General features: G+C 41.5%; 1 protein-coding gene across 6 annotated transcripts in view; it reads right to left on the minus strand.

Moving 5' to 3' along the window:
- The window catches only part of ELMO1 (engulfment and cell motility 1), a 303,457-nt gene that overhangs the window by 77,269 nt on the left and 208,255 nt on the right, over positions 1-17,933 (minus strand). The window contains exon 1 of one of the 6 annotated variants that reach the window (XM_071429661.1): positions 3,655-4,179. The exons of the other annotated variants lie outside the window; for them this stretch is intronic. The gene's annotated coding sequence lies outside the window, so the exon portion shown is untranslated. Of the gene's footprint in view, positions 1-3,654; positions 4,180-17,933 lie in introns of those variants that run through there. 6 annotated transcript variants of the gene reach the window in all.

Consider the following 17,933-nt stretch of genomic DNA (forward strand, 5'->3'; position numbering starts at 1 on the left):
GTGCTTCAAGACAAGAAGGATAATGACAGGTCTGTAAAATCTGCTGGAATTGACAGTTCTTATTGTTCTGAAAAGTTTTCGTGACGCACAGGAATTTTCAGATTAGCACTGCACAATGTTGAACAAAATGGGTGTCAAGCAAATCAATGGGCTTTTCACAATTCACAAGTCTATGTTTTACTGCTGTTCCATTTTTATTCTGTGCTTGGTCTTGCTTTGTGGTGTGCACGTGCCATTGGAGATGTGAGTGTGTATGCACTGAACAGGGAGTGAGAGTTTTCCGTTGCATGATGTTCCATGTAAACAAAAGCTAAGCATGGAGAAGGTTTTTCTCCTAAAAAATGTTTTTTTTCTTTCAGACACAAAAATAAGGAACTGTTTATATTTGTGTGGTTAGTCTTACTTGGAGTTACAACTGTCTTCTATTCATTTGGAGGTGAACATATCGAGCCACCTTTTTTACACCTTTTAGTGTAAAAATTTGTGCCAACTTACTTGAATAATGGGGTGAAAATAATACAATATACAATTGAGGCAAAACTGAAGACTGGTGGCTCTAGCATCTGTTTACCTAGAACACGAACAACCACCATGGTTTTTGTAACTGAAGGAGGGTTAAGATCCAGGGAATTAATGAAATATTCAAATTTAATATCTCTCAACACATACAAAGCTCAGATCAGAATTTCTGCTCTATGCTTCCAGTATAGTTTGACATATGGGTATAAAGCTCTACAGGCAGATAAAAGATAACCCATTAAGCTTAAAGCCCGTAGAAACAAAACAAAACCTCTGGAATGCCTATTCCATTTCAGTTTTCAATTTACCATCATTGAGGCAAATAGAAAGAAAAAAAATAACCTGCTGCCTTTGTGAAAATCTCACTCTTCCAAGAAAAATATAAGCATAAGACTGAAGATCAGATCAATGCCGGGTGGCATCTCGTGTAAGTCAATGGAGCTATGCCAATTTGGTCTGGCACCAAGCATTTTAGAAGACATATGAGCCCATCAAACCAAGTGTTTTCCAATGCAACCAATTAAAGCTACCCCAAGATAGCATTTTTTTTCAGCTTCTGCATCCTCCCAACTGCTGCCAGCATGCCACAGCTCTCACTGAAGCCTACTCACTCCTCTGTTGCTGGAACTCTTATAGCCTGGGAATCTGAAATGCCTCTCCCACGTAGATCATCCCCAAGCACTAACGATGAACAACAGTTCTCTGCACCATCAGGTCAAAAATCCAATGCAAACGTGGCTTTGACTGCAACACGAGTTTTTCCAGCTCTGGCATCACTGGGGTTGGAAGCCCTCAGACAGACTGATCCAGTGCTTAGCAGTTATAGGCTGTCTCTCTCTCCCTCTCTCTCCAGCCCCCTCCTTTTATCTGCTAATGCACAGGGATAGACAAGCAAAAAAATCCCTTCAAACAAGGTTATGGGAGAGAGAGGAACTCCATCACAGGCAGTGTTTGCCTAACACTGGTGACTAAACTTGAGATGTTTATGTTGTTTGAACTATATCCCTGGAGTGCTAACAAGAATTAAAATATCATCTTAAGAGTTGCAGTCACCTTAAAAGACAATGTTCTCCTATGCTTTCACATCAGCAATCATAAAATAAAGAAGAAGGCAGTAGGTATGGAACAAAAAACCATCAAAGGTGCAATTAAGCTTCATTTTGATGCATCCCAAAGGCGTTCAAAATGATCAGCCAGGAGCAAACCATGCCCAGGTGTGCATGGGTCCAAGCTTTCTCACAGATTTTTATGGAATATCTTAGCCTAGATCAAAGCATCCACCTTCAAGATGGGGAGTGGGCACATCTCTGCCTAGACTGCTGTACACAATGGGATTTTCAGCTACACCAGTGCTAAGTAAATACAAATGAATGATACAAGACCCTGGGGAAGGTGACATAGCAACCAAATACCTTCCTCATTGAAAAAAAAAATTATTCATTCTTGGTACTTTCATCACTGCTGAACAAAAATAAGAATTGCAATAATAGCTAACAGTTATCTTTTTTGCATACCTTGGAAAAATGCATTTTTTTTCTAAGCCCAGTGCCATTGGATGCCTGGGGCCATCATTCCAATAAAAGGTGACCCAAACACCCCTGGGAAATACAGGGAAGAGTGACTTATATCTGTGTCTTCAGAAAAAGCAATAAGTCAAGCTTAATAAGGGGCTCCTCCTGAATTTGTTATACATCAGGTTAAATACTCAAAATTACACAGAGGAGTAGTATTACACACACCAATAGACACTCTCCCTGTATTGATGCACTGAATTCTATGTTCTGTATTTTAAAAAAATTTATATTGATCCATCAGCTCTTCAAAACAATGACTTTTTTTGGCATCAACTCTGAGGCAATGCTGAGTCCTTTAACTGGAGGGATAAGCTCCATGTACACACCTTCCTGACACAACTTGCAGGGCAAAAGCAAAGCTGACCAGTAAAACCAAATCTAAAGAAATTTACACCCTCAGTCTGAGATTTCCAGGCAGCAATGTGACTCCTCAGCAGTTCCTAATGCTGGGAAATGAAGCTGTGTGTTAAGTTCTAAAATGAACACAAGATACCAAAAATGGATCCCTAAAATGCAGCCAGCTTCATACAATGTTTGCACCTAGTTTGGTTACTATAAAATACCCGATACACTTGACAAGCTCAGGAACAGGGTGAAAAAAACAAAAAGTTTTTTTCTAAATCTTTTTTTTCCCAGTTTTCTGCCATTCCTCCTATGTATTTTCACAAACCAGATAAGATTACTACAGTCTCTGAGAGGGTTAACCAGAGACAACCATGAGCTCCATGCAGCAAGGCTCCCTGTCACGATAAAACATGAACAATGCTGAGCCGAATTCATGGCTGGTGTAAGTAACCCCAGAGGGCTGCAGAGGGACAGATTTGCACACACACTTCCCTCCTCTTTCTAAATATACTGTTTCTGCTTTACAGAATCAAAAGCAGAGTCCCAAGACGCAAAGAAATCAACTTCTAACACATGCCCCACAATGGTGAAAAAGGAAACTCTTCACACTTTTCATGTACTCACAGGTTTCATAAACAAATAGGAAAGCTTTTGAATTAAATGTAGTTTAAAAAGCCTTCAAAGAATAAACCAATTTGAGAAAAAAAGGTACAGGAGGGGTAGGAAAAGCAATGACTTTTTTATGCTGAACACAGTGATGAATGATGAGCAACTCGTGTTTTCTTGGCTCAGGGTCTGAACTGGCATTTGACAAATCACTGCAATAACATACCTGTTATTATTATATTGACACCAGAAATACTGGTGACTTCATGTGGGCACCTCAGACTTTTGTGCCTGCAACATTCTGCTCCATGTGGTTTGCTTTCCTTATCAAACACAGGGGTGATCTGAAATACCCCGAAGAACACAGCATCCTTCCACAGACTAACCTCAATTAAGCTAAAAAAAACCACCCAAGGCAATGCAAACAGCTAACTAGTTTGTCCGATGCCTGAGACCATTGGGAAGAACACATCTCGCTACACAAGACACAAAACCGAGGAATCCCTCGGTGTATATACAATTGCCACTAATTCGCTTTTTGCCATCCCTCGACATCACCAATCGCTCCATGCCCAGCCTGAAACAGGATAAAGTACACGGCTTTACTTACAGAGATCTCGTAGCTCCATCGTTCCCGATGACAAATTCACCTCCCACACGGCAGCGAGCGAATGACTTAATGCAGCCTTTGGCGGGCGGCTCCGTGCGCACGGCGGGCAGCGGCGGGCGCTCCGCGGCGGGGGCGCGCTCCGGGCGCGGCCATGGGCGGCGGGCAGGCACGGACCGGCGCTGCCCCGCGGCCGCGCTCCGCTGCCCGCGCCCAGCTCCGCTTATGTGCCGGGCGCCCGGCGGGCTCCCATTGGCACGGGCGGGCGGCGGCAGCCAATGGCAGCCCACTCCCGCGGCAGGGAAACTCCTGCCCGCTTATTTAGCATCTCGGGAGAGCGTATTTCCGAGGAAGAGCGCCGCTTCCCTCGCATCCTGCCATCGCACGGCGGGGATGAGCGGAGCAGAGATCCCCGTCTCTGGGGCTCCCCCCCCGCCGCCCGCTCGTTTTGTCTCAGAGCCCGGCGCTCACCCGGAGGAAGCGCTGATGGGGACCCCGGCATCCGCGTCCACCTTGGCGGGGGCCGCGGGGGAGCGCGCCGGAGCTCCACAATTACTCGCTCCATCGCCATGGAAACAGGCTGGATGCAGCGGGCTGGATTTGTGTAGCACATCTGCTGCCAGGCTCATAATCAACCGCAATCTCATCTTTTCTCCCTCTCCTCGCGCTGCTTATTTGATTGTGAGTTTGCTCTCTCTTTTCATACATGCTGGGAAAGTACACGCAGACAGAGCTGTCTACACGGTGACTTTCTCCCTGTGCAAACACATCAGGACACACGTACGTGTGTGCACACACCCCACGAGTACTCACTTGTATGCATGCTAAGGAGGTACGCTCTCTGTGTGCCCAAATCACACAATCATAGACCAAAAGATCCATCACCTAGTTCCAACCCCCCTGCCATGGGCAGGGATAGCTTTTATGAGTGCTGGTTGCTTGAAGTTCCATCCAGCCTGGCCTTGAACACTGCCAGAGATGGGGCATCCATCTGTCCCAGAGCCTCATTACCCTCACGGTAAAGAATTTCTTCCTAATATCTAATCTAAATGAATCCCCTTTCACTTTAAGGACATTATGCCTATCCTGTCACCCTATGCCCTTGTGACAAGTCCCTCTCCAGCTAAGGAAAGTGCTCTAAGGTCTTCCTGGAGCCATCCCTTCTCCTGGCTGAACAACCACAACTCTCTCAAGCCTGTTTTCATAGGAGAGGTGCTGGTGCTCCAGCCTCCTGATAATCTTCCCTCTTTTGGACTTGCTCCAACAAATAGTGCACCTTAGTCACATTTCAAGTTTAAGTAACTGACCAACAGAAGACAAGACTACTGCCAAAGTACTGTATTTTGCTTTCTAGTTCCATATATTGTATCTCTCCAAAACAAGGTGAAAATCTGAGACAGCTTTTAGGAAACCTCCAAAAATGCATCTGGCACCCACAGACAGTGACCTGAATCTTCATGCAACTAACTCTACACTGGCTATTTCCTGTCCTGTTCAGGGCCTGATGAAACCCACCACTAAGAAATCTTTATGCCCAAAGGGTTGACAAAACCTTGTCCTGACCTTTGACAATATAAGGAAGGAGAGATCATTAGAAGAAAGGAAGCAACACTGGAGAGAAAGAAAAGATTCCTAAGCTACCAATGCAGTAAGCAAAGGAACCGTATGGCAGTTACGGTTCATTCAATTCATCCTTTCCATGTTTCTGTTACTGAAACTGCAAAATGAGGAGTAAAGTCAAGTTCGTGCATTTATATTAAAAAGACAGCTTCAGACAAGCCACGAGACACTGGCATACTATTATTATGGTGTTAAGAATTTTAGATGGAAAAAAATGAGGTTACATTCCTTTTTCAGGAACTTTTACCTGCATTTGTTTGACCAAAAGAAGATTAAAAAATTAAAGCCCTTCTTAAAAAACCCTCAATATTTCTATATTGCACTAATAACAGCATTCCACTTCATGTGCCATGGTAAACAGAGGTAGATTCATCTCCTTGTACAATAAATGCCACTCCCTGTTAAATATCTTCTACCTGAGTCCAATCCAGACTCCGGGAAGGTCTTCCAAACCTCAAGAGCAAGGCCATAAGAGAAGGCTACTCCAGAGATTTGGGTTTCCAGGGCATCTGTGACTCAGTTACAATTCTTGACATAGAAAAGGGCTTCTGAAAGAATTGTATTTGTAATGGCTGAGGATGCCATAAGGGTTCACTTCTGGCAATGCTGTACTTGCAGGTTTTCATTTATCTTTGGAGCAGCACCATCACCATAAGGATTACCCTGGGCTTGCCAGCTTTTGTGGTCATTCTTTCAGTTCTGAAGTATTAAACTGTGCAAAGGTATTCAGTGTGCATTTTAAGGGAATGAGGGCTAATTAAAAAGCCCAGATTCGCTGACAGAACTTGCTGCAGAAGAAAGCAGTCTGTCCCATTCCATGCCTCTCCCACCCAAATCTCACAGGGGAGAGGGTGGTCTGGGAGTGTGGAGCATGCTCTGTCATTTGTCTGTGAAGGGTGAAACACTTCAGCAGTTTCAAGGTTATTTTTGCTAGCTGTTATTGTCATGTCATGGTCTGGAAGCATTGTCAATATGTAGAACTTAAAATAGTCATGCAAACCAACAAGTTTAAATTCTACAGGACAACAAAAATCAAATAGCACATTCCTAGGAGCTCTCTGCAATTAGTATTTTTAAAGCCAATATTAAATTGAAGAGGTTCCTAATGAAATAAATTGTTCCTTCCTGCTATGTGATACACAGAGTTCAAAACTCTTCAAAAGGCTGTCCTTTGTTAAACAAAGCCCCACTGCAATCAAAAATAATGATTAGCAGTGCAACTTTAATGTATCTGGAGAAATTTTCCCTTGGCCCAGTTTCCAAAACTCTCATCTGCATTTCACATGCTGACAGGGAGAAGACTGTGTCCCAGATTAGGGCAACCAGTCAAGAACTCAGAAGACCCATTTTTAAGGTCTTTTCTTTCACAGGAAAGGAGCAGAAGTGACAGAGATCTCTACTTCTGATGACAACAAGCCACTAGATTTAAGGTTATGAAATCTCACCTTTGTCTCTTTATTTTCTTAGCAATCTCCCCTGCAAATTGCATTTCTTTTCCTCACAAGGTTGTGTTGTGAGAATAAACACACTAAGAATTTCATTGCAATCTAAAGCAGGACAGGACACAGATACCTAAGAAAGCTTTTAAGGGAGATCAAAAATTCAAGGCTGGAAAAATCCAGGCATTTCAAAAGCAGCATAATAAATAAGATTTGTGAAAAAATCCTCTAAGATAGCAGGATAAAATGATGCTGTTCAACTAAAAGGAAAAAAGATTTCCAGGAAGGCTTCACACCAAAGCTGCTACTTGTCAATCCGACAGCAGCTCCTGCCAGTATTCTGTCATGGGCTAAGACCTGTTTGTGTGTGGGAGCTGAGGAACAATCAGTGATGATATAATGCTTACTCATCCTTCCAGATCGTGGGTTTTTCTTTTTTTAGCCTAGATACCTAAAGGGGAAGATGGTTAACGTGCTAAGACTTCCCCAGTCATAGACTTGGGGATCATTGGCTTCCAGTGACTCCTCTTCCAGTGCCATAAATTACTTGTTAATTCTGAGTAAAGTATTAAGCCCTTTCAAAAGTCCATTCGTAGAAGCAGCTGATTTGCACCAGGAACAGCTAGTTCTATTGATTTATTCCAGGAAGACCTACACATTTCCCTTTCACATCTGTATTCTTGAAGCATCAATTAGGACTTATCTGTAGATAATATAAACATGTATTTCAGAGACTTCCGAGGCCATATTTGACATTTAGTTTGGTTTTTCCCAAATCTTAGTATCAGAAAACCTCATAACTCTTTTATCAGGAGGGCCTTACATTTTATTTCAAATGAACGGCTTTGAGGGTTTGGTTTGGTTTTTTTTTCCTACCACTACTGCATCAGAAAGAAATTTTTGCATAGTAATATATAAACACAAATTAAAATGAAAATGCTGGACCAGAGCATAAAGAGACATCTATCTTGTCTGCCATTTAAGACAGCTTGACTACAAACCACAAAGCTTATCTGACTAGGAACACACAAGTGATATATAAGCTGCTGAAAACAGTCAGTAACACAGCTTTGCAAATCAGATTAGACATGACCTTCAGAGGTGATCTGCCATCATAGCACCCAGAAGGTCTCTGTGAATTACAGAACCACAGAACCTTTCATTCTGCAAAGCATTTCCACCATCCAAGCACCAATAAGTGTGTTCAGTGTTCATTACCTTCCCCTGTGCTTTGACCACAGGGAGCATCCAAGTCTCCTCCTGTACCACCGGGTAGGTTGCCTGCATTCTGAGGAGGCATTCACATGTTAAAAGACTTCAAAGATGTGCATTAAATAAAATCTCCACTTGTCTCATACAAATGAAATCAGAGCTTTATAGAATTTCATACAACACTCCTGGACATACACAACAGTAGTCTGGATGATGACTATCTAGGGGTGTTGAATTTGCAATTCTTCTTTATCTTCCCTGACAACTGAAACTCTTCAGCTAAGCCAAAGACAGCCTACAAACAATCCTGAAATTGGCTACAGGAACTGACATGAATATTTCTCAGTTTTCCTATTGCTAAATGATTACACGTAGTCTGAGTAGCGAAAGGAGACTTCCTAGTCTAGACAACATGACTGTAGGCTCCATTTGCACCTCCAGTGTTAACTCCAAAAAGATCTGAAATGCCTTGTCTTTGATACAGATCCAAAATATCCACATTTTAGAAAAACAAAACCCAAAGAACCAACTAAACAAAAAGAAGAAAAGCACCACAACTGCATTTAAGAAACCTAGTCTGAAAAAGGAAGAAAGAGAAATTGGGTTGCTTAGAGGAAGACTATTCTCTCACAGTGAACAAATTCTGAGTTGCATAGTTTTTGATACATGCACAAAGAAAAAAAAAGAAAATTATTTCTAACCTTGACAGTGGGTACAGCAGACAAACAACCTCAAGTGATGTTTAGGTTTGGCGGCAGTGTCGTATACAATCATAGTTTGTCTTTGGATAGCTATCGTATTAAAAAAGCCCTTAAAATACACAAGCCCCCGCAGCTGTCTGCAACCTTTAAGTCTTGCCATTTCCAACACACATTGCAGTCATATAGCATGAGAGGGCACTGAAGAATTTCAAATCAATTATAATAAATCCAGACAGCAGACAGCAGAAGGTTTCACAGAACACATCATCAGCTTCAGGATTCCTCACATAGCACTCTTAAATACAAAACTGCAAGAGGCTCAGAAATCACCTTGTAAGTTTTAAAATTTTCAGTGCGTTCAGACCATATAAGCACTATCTGCCAAATCTATCACATATTCTTCATCCACTGTCAGGGTTAGGCTTTTCCCTGCTCCCTCCTTTTCCCCACATTGTTCAAATGCATATCAAAATTTTGTATCAAAACCCTTTGGAACATACCGAGGGCACTTTCAGTCATGTCATTGTAATCTCAGTTCTCTCATTCAATCACTCTGTCTGGAGTACACGTGGCCAAGACAGAACAATTTCACATCACTGCAGCATTTTACCTTTCATCTTTAGCCACTTCTCCAGCTCTTGCTTTGCACAGGATGCCAAATAAGCAACAGCAGCCAGGTTTATCTTCAATCCAAACAGTCTGAGATTTCCATTTAATGCTTGGTTCTCCATAGGATGGGCACTGTGGAATGTACATTGTACTAACACTGTTGAAACAAATTATGCCCCCTAGGTGCTCGGTCTTGCCTCTCTTACAGACATGCATGCTCCCCCTCCATCTTATTCATTAGTGCACTGTGGCTTTCTTTTTCTGGAAGATGGTGATTAAATCTCTACTCAATCATATGAAATGGCAACAGAATGATTTCTTCAGCTCTTCTGATTTTAACAAAACCGAAGTGCAATAGGATGGACAAAATAAAGGAAAAAGTCATCTGCCTCAGTTATCTGAACTCAGTCTGATGCTGTCATGGCTCACTGTTTAAATAATGATGCATGAGTTTTTTAATATGTTAATTACACAAATAGGTACTTAGGAACTACTTAAACAGAAGATTATTTACCCTATTGACTAGAGAAACCCATGTGTCAGCACATCTGCTGCACAGGAAGATTAAATCTGTTCACACAAAACTCATGCTCTCCCTTGCTAATGGAGAAGAGATTAGTAGTGTGAGACCTGAAGCAGGGGCTTTGGGTTTTATCCTACAGACCCTTAAGACTGTCACAATGGATGATGCTAGCAAACATCTCTGGATTTCTAAAAACCCAGTATTTACTTGTCTAGGCATCCTGGAAAAAGAAATGAGATTTTTATTGAAAAGAGTTTTCTATGTGTGCGTTTTAATTTTAAAAGCTTCTGCTGTGTGTTATTTAAGAGTAACAATCAGACACCCAGCAGCTTTAAGAGGGAACTGCATTGCTGTGACTGTGCACCTTTAAGGCCAGACTGACAATGCTAGTTGATGATGTTTAGAAAGAGTATACTGAAAACAACTCAATTACAGAGCTATCTTTGCCTTGGTTCACCTTCCCAGCTGCTGCTGAAGGATCTTCAGACTATTATTTTAATAGCTGCTGATGAGAGCCAATCCATGTTTTCCACATCCCCTTAGCACTGCTTTTGCATTCCAGGCTTGCATGGAAGAGTAAGTGTCAGAAGGGTCTGGTGGTGCAGAAAGGGATTGCCAAGACTACAGCTAATGTGAAGAAGAGAAAACATGAGTCCAGTTTACAGGTCCAGCAAGTACACAACAAATTTTCCTGAGAAGAACGTGTTCTGTCTGCTTCCACCTCATGCAGGAATGAAAGTCAAATGAATGCTCACATAAGCTGAATGAACAGTGAGGGCTGTTTACCATGGAGCTATTGCAAGCATGCACTTAGCTTCAGCTAGAAAGGGCAATATCCTCCATCCACACCCTCATAAGGTAATTCGGAGCACACAAAATGAGCTACTGATGCTTCTATTCTGTGTCAGCCTCTGGCAGCAGGCATCTGTTCCCGAGGAATTCAACGTCTCCCTGAGCTGGGCTTTGCAAACATCCCCTTCTCAGAGACACTAACAGCCACTTTTTCAGTCCCTGTACATGGAAATGTGCAGCCAAATATACATACCCCAAACACGTGTCGCATGCACAACAGAAGCGTGCCCACACACGCCCATTCACAGCCAAATGTAGTATAAATAACCTTGCTATATAAATAGCCTTGCTTAAATGAAGTCTCTTGCTTAAATCAAGCTGGCATAAATACTCTTTCTTTATGCTGCTTGTTTCATCTCATGTTTAAGTCTGGAAAGTGGCAACTCTGTTGGAATGACCAGAGAAACTCCACTCAAAGTCAACAGATAAAAAGGACAGGTGAGCTCAGCATCATGATATCACTGGTGAAGATTTCGTGAAAAGAATAAAAGGCAGGCAACTTCCTTTTTCACGTGTCTCTGATGTCAAGATAGATAAATATTAGTAAGACAGGCAATAAAGTATTGCAAACAATCAGAGGAGATCCTCAAGCACTGAAGCAGCAGCCCCCACAAAGCTAAAGTTATAAAAATTAACCTTTCATTCTCTGTTTAAAAAAAGTGAGGAAAAAAAAAAGTATTAGAAGAGGAAAAGTAACTTCTTCCTTTTTCTCGGCATCTTTAGAAAGACACCAGATGACTGTCCACACTCCTCACTATGCTCATGTCTGTATTCATCAATATGGTTTTATGGACATTTTCTGTCTTATCCTTTTCAAAACATTTCAAGCAGCTGTTAAGACTGCTTTCTCTGAAGATGGGTGGGAAGGACCGGCTGTCAGAAAGGACTCTCTGAACCTCCCTGCAGCAACCCTGCTTCACTTTCAGCCCACACACCAGGCCCAGCTCTATCAGCGTTCTGGCTCACTTTGTCAGGGCTGTTGCATCTGCTCAGAACTTCCTTCCCGCTAATGAGCCTCTCTGTAATTGATCTTCAGAGTACATATTTCTCCAGGCTTGATCATCCCCGAGCTAAAGATGCTGTCAATACTGCTACATGGCAATTGCCATTGCAGAGACAAGTCCCACCTTGTACTGCCTTCGCTGAACCCTCTGCTCTTTCCATGTGGAAGGTGGAATGATTACTTCATCCTCCAAGTGAAGATACAAATTCATAAAGGTCAAGCAATGCAGGGGCAGTTGCAACAGTGGGTACAAACTCCAAGTTTTCCTTGCTCTTCTTTACCCAGCCTCTGAAACACAAATATATCTACAGTGCTAAGCCAGTAGTAATTCTACCTGTTACATTACTGCTTTGTTCAGGGTTGGACCACTTTCATTCCATTAATGCTTTCCTTTAAAAACATTTCAGAATTGGTTTAAAAAAAAATAAATATAGACATTTAAAAATATTTCAGTCTTCCTTAATCATGCAGGGATATATTTTCAAAGCCGTATGCCAGGAGTATTCCACGTGACTCCCATTCATGTTAAAATTAGAGTCACCAGAATAAACCCCATATGCTGCTTTGAAAAGGTACTGCAATGTGTCCAAGGAAAATTTTTGCAGCTTAATGCTGCTTGTACAATTTTTTGCCTGCTTTTCTTCTTTTGATTTATAAATAGATTTTTAGCTTTTTTTTTTTAAATAACACTTCGTACTATCTGGAAAAACAGAGAGAAGGGATTTGCTGGTTTTCTTGGTTTCTCTGCAGCCGTTTTATTTTAAAATTATCAGTTTAATCAGAATAGCTTTGCTTTGTAGGATGCAATGCATTTGGAAGCTTTTTTATAACTCTTTTTTTAATACTTCCACTGTGGACAACTCTTCTACCCGAGCCACAGCCTGCAGTGAGGTCTGGCTGCCTTCCACACCTGAGCTGTTGTCCTTTCAAGTGGTGCTCAACATTTTTGTGTTAGCCAGAAACTAATTTTCACATCTGGACAGCAGGGAACTTTTTTCCAGAAAGGCCAAGGCATAGTCTCTCCTTGGCAATAAGAGCTCTGCTGCTTTGTGCTGGAGCCAGGCACCACAAACATACAGGTTCCTATATTCAAGGTCCTGTCTTACCTTCTGCCCAATACAGAGCACCTCTAACACCTGTGGCAGCCACAGAAGCACACCCCCCCAAAGCCAGCAAGCATTGCCAACTCTGTGCTCGTGTATGCACATACTGGTAAATAATGGTGGATTATTAAATTTGTCATTTATGACTGCGGTCTTTCTGGTCATTTTGAGAGAGAGGGGAAAAAAACTATTTCTGGTTCTCTCATAATGCTCTCAAATTTTTACTGCTTCTAACCGTGCATGAGAGATTGTGCACAAAACAACAGTGTGAATGCCATCTCTTCAGTTTATCCTCATCCTTCTTGTTACTGTCTCAAATTGCCAAACATTTTAATTTCAGCCATTGACACCAAAGGTGCAGCAAACACTGCATCTAACCATTTAATTACTTTAACCTTTAAAGGATGTAAACAAAGAGTAAATATTTTCCTTTAATGTGGAAGATGCTTCCACCACAGAGGGAAAAACCCCTTCTCCTTGCTAACAGAATTGTGTATCATAGAAGAAAAGAAATCAAGATATAATTGTCCTGTCACCAAAGCACTGACAAGTGAGGTGTGGGCTAAGTTCCCATCTCTACCACTAACATTTCAGGCAACATGCAAGAAGACATAAATTATACATCCTTGTTATCCTACAAAAATCACTTAACATCACCTTTCTGCTCTCCTTTTTTACCCTTTGTATATTCTGTCGATTCAAATGGTGTTTTCCTTTTGGTCATAAACCTGTGTTTAAAAGAAATACCTGAAACTTCCTGGGATGGTGAAATGACAGCTTGCACCTGAAGCTAGAACCTGTAAGGAATGGAGCTTTAGCAAAAGCAAGGTTTTGTTATAAGATAAGCACTTATAAAAACACCCCAAACCCGAACAGCCAGCCACAAACAGCAAGCATCCCCAAAACCAATCCAATAGCAGCCAAACATGGCTCTGCAACTTCTACACACATTGCCTGCTTTAAGAATTAGGGTTCAAACGAGTTACTGTGGTTAGTGAAGTTACCATGTCAGCTGTGCTGTAGTATAGCCAGTGGTAACCATTTAGTAAAATATACTTTTGTAAATGTTGGCAAGAAAATTTTGAAGAAATGCTTTCAACATCACATTTCTGAAGAGGCTTGAATGCCCCTGAGTAGTAGCAGCTCAGCTGTCAAAGCTAAGACAAGTTAAAACTGCTTTAAAGGGATCACCACAGTTAATGGGGAAAGCCTGGCTTCTTAAAGGGGCCATGGAATCCATCACAATGATCTTTTATGCTTTATTTAACATAAGGAAAAATTTATGAGCTTGGCTGATGCTCCATCTGAATTTGTTTCAATGATGATTAATGACATGAATTACCACTTCTTCCTATCTGGATAAGATATCCTACTGCATGAGAAAGTAGTTTTTACCCATAAAACTACAAAATAATTCAGGTTGCTAGACAGTTCTAGGGATTGAGTTCTGCAGACACAGCAAAGCTAATTTCATACTTAAGTCAGGTTCCTCAGGGCAAATCTGGGCAAGTTTTATTTTTCTCCAGGGATAAAGATTTTATAATCTCTCTATGCAACTGGTTCAAGAGCTGCACCAGTATCAGTAGTGTTTCATCCTTACATCCTAACAGTTTTCTTCATTGCAACTTCTATTCTCCTCTTTCTCTGCGTACTTCTGAGAAGGGTGTGCACCTTCTCCTCATCCTTCTTGTTCTAACAATGGCAGAAGGTACAACTGGATCCACCCTGGATCCAGCCTTTCCCAGGATGAACAAACCTGGTTCCTTCACATTCCCTTTGAACACCACATGCTCCATCCTCCTTAATCATCTTGGTAGACTTTTGCTGGACTAGCACTATTTCATCAGTTTCTCCTAATTTCTAGGGGAGAAAACTGGACACAGTCTTCCAGTTGCTGCCTCATAAAGGCCAAGCTGGGGGAAATAATCCCTTCCTCTGCCATGCTGGCTGTGCTTTAGCTAATGCAACCCAGAGTGCAGTTAGTCCACACCACACAAGGGTGCACTGGTGATTCATGGTACTCATCAGCCCAGAGACCAAGCACCTACAACAATATTTGTAAAACATGAAATGAGCCTACATGAAATTAGCCTTTGTCAGTCCTCAATTTGCTTTGCCAGTCACCCATCCTCAGCTTTTAGTACCAAAGAAAATATCCGCAGAAATTAATATCAAAACCCTGGCCACCATAAAAATCAATACAAGATACTGAAGTGTTACTCTAGTACTAAAATCAAGAAGCGCAGAGAAGGAAATTAGAACCATCAAACTCTTTCAAATTATAATAACTAAAGCAAATTGAGCAGCTATGAAACATCCTGTTCTCTGGAGCTTAAAAGCATCAAGGCAATAAAACACCCTTAACCCATGCAAAGGTAAATAAGTGTTATGGAGATATTTTCTTTCTTTTCTCCTAAAGTAGAACCACCAGTTTAAAGATTTTGCCTGGTACTTTAAAGATTTTACACAGCAAAGGGCCATTCAGGCTGTGTATATAACTGAATCCATTTTCAAGCTGCACATATAAAATATCTTTTACCTGAAGTCCATCTCCCAGATTGGTAGAGACAGTTCTTTTCTCTAAGTAAATTAAACTTTGAAGTCCACTGTGTGCAGAATTAGGCTAGATAAAAGAGTATCTTGTTCTCTGCCATCATTATTAAAATATTGTATCTATACCACTACTTCTGAGGTAAGACTTTTCTGTCCACACGGATCAATTTTTAGGAAGAAGAAATGCATGTGCACGTGTAATTATGACTTTACAATTTTAACAGTGGCCTTCAGATTTCTACCCCTGCTGAAAATACATAGCTACCAATAACACCCATCCTGGCTCCAAAAACTGGCTTCCAATATTCTATGACCAGAAAGAGTCTTTTCTGATGTCTTGTCAGTTGTGGCTGCCCAAAGTAGTCAGCGAGTGTCCCCAGCTAGAAAGTGAGAAAAGCCATTAACACCCTCCTTAGGGCAGGTGGAAGTACTATGAGGCATGCCATTGTTCCAAGGAAAGAGGACAGGTGGAAAGTAAGCTGGGGGAATAAATCCTGTTGAAGATTGGAGTGCTGAACATGGAGAGAAGCTAAAGGAACAGAGAGAGAAATTCATTAAGATTGCTACATCCAGTCCTAGCTTTCAAAAAAAATCACATATAGGCCTTAAAATGAAGAAGTATCAGTTATTTGACAATCAGATCAAAAAAGAAAATCACTGGGAAGAAAGCAGCCCTTTAACAACTTCCAGATCCCCAGGGAAGGTAACAGTCCTTTAACAATTTCCAGAACCCTAGCTTACATAAAAATGAGTTTTTGGAAGGAATCTCAGAATCTTGACAGCTATGAGATTACATTCTTTATCTCACACATCTGATTTTACAAAAACAAAGATGTTTCATTTTTCCACTTGGTGACTTTAGAGATGTTATTTTCACTATGAAGGGCTGGTCAATTGCTTATGAAGAGGCTGACAATGTAACAATGATATGATGAGATCTGTGGTTTCCTTTGAGCTCTTGGTTAAGTACAACAAAAGTTCTAGGCAGCATGTACTAGTCAAGTAAAATGGATAGAACTGCAATTTTTAAGCTCTTCCTGCTGAGATTCTGATCAGTTTCCCTGAGAGAGAAAACTGATGCTTGAAATCTGAAGAAAAGTCTTCAGAGAAAAAAATTGCCATAAAATTCAAAGCATGCATGAAAGCTCTCTTGATGCAAGGATTGGTTCTTGAGCATTTCAGTTTCATGGCCATGGCAAAAATATCTTCAGCTGGCATGGCAAGATCTTTAATCATCTACACAAATGCCTTTTTCAAGGATTCTGATATTTGTTCCTTCACCTCTCCCCACTGTTTGGGTTGATGTACTTTCATGGTATCTAGTCTGTCTCCATTCCTGTGCTCAGCTTTTAAGGTGATATTCCTCAGCTCTCATATGCATTATTGGGGGCCTTGCTTTTCTGCTTACCATGACCAACATATAAAGGTAACTTAAGGAACTGGGATGGAACCTCCTAATAAATTACATTTTCATCATCAATAAATCTACAAGATTTTTTGCATACTATTTAAATCCACAGTGAAGAGGGGAAAGGGCAAAGAAAAAAGAGCCTTACCACTTTCAGAGGCACACACAACACTTTTCATTCCCCAGTAAGCTATTTAGCTCTCAGTGGAAATGTGGCAGAACCCAAGTTCACATGTCTAAGCTTCACTACCATCCCAAATAAAAACTGCCTCTGCTGTGGTCTCAAGGCCAAATACTCTGTGGGGCAAAATCTAACACTGCCTTCAGAAAGGACATGCTAAACCCCTCATCTCCTCCATTTTCCCTCTCATGCAGTGTCTGGGCGCTTGAGGACAGTTCACATTAGCACATCATGGCCCAGTTTAACCTGTGACCACCTAATAAAGGTAACCCACAGAGAGCCAGCAGGTACCTGTGTTGGCCCAGTGTGCATGGTGTGGATGTGGATTGAGACAGCTGATGTGGGTAAAGGAGAGGAGAGCCCGTCTGCACCCCCACACCATCCTCTCCCTCCCTCTCACGCTGCCTTCCAGCAGCCCTCCCTCCCATCTGCCTCTATCACAGCCAACCTTAATTTACACTGGTGCATGGGTAGCAGGATCAGCTTGTCAGCTGCTGGCCAGTTACCTCATGTGCTAAAAATAGAGACAGGCAGCAGCAGCCCCTGACTGGCAAACGCCTCTTTAATGGTGACTGACATATTCAATCAAGACAATACCCGAGATGTAAGACGCAAACAATGAAGGACATTTGTATAAGGACAGACTAGACAAAAACAAATAAGCACCCTGGCTTTGCTTACGAGACACATATCAAAGATTTCTGCTGCTCTTTTCAACCACGGTGCTATTTAGATTACAATTACTTAAAGCAAACCAACAATAATACAAGCTCTTCTGCTACTCCAAGAGAGGCTATAAAAATCTCATTGTCAGCTGCATCATTCATCACGATAACCTCATTTCAACTGAAACAAAATATCCAAGACATCACCTCTCCCCCCTTCCTTCCCTTTTTTATTTGCCTATAATAAGGTCTATAGTCTGGGGAGCTCTTGGGCTGAATTCCATGCATTGTGATTCACAAAATGAAAATCTGGTATTATATGCCCACTGACATTCACATCAGCAGCAATTCATGCAGCAAAAAGCCATATGCCATGCACCTCTGATTTAACTGTACTACAAAAACACATCCTA

This window comes from Agelaius tricolor, unplaced genomic scaffold (assembly GCF_023055355.1).
Source record: "Agelaius tricolor isolate 1412-34295 unplaced genomic scaffold, bAgeTri1.0.p SCAF_6, whole genome shotgun sequence".
NCBI lineage: Eukaryota > Metazoa > Chordata > Aves > Passeriformes > Icteridae > Agelaius > Agelaius tricolor.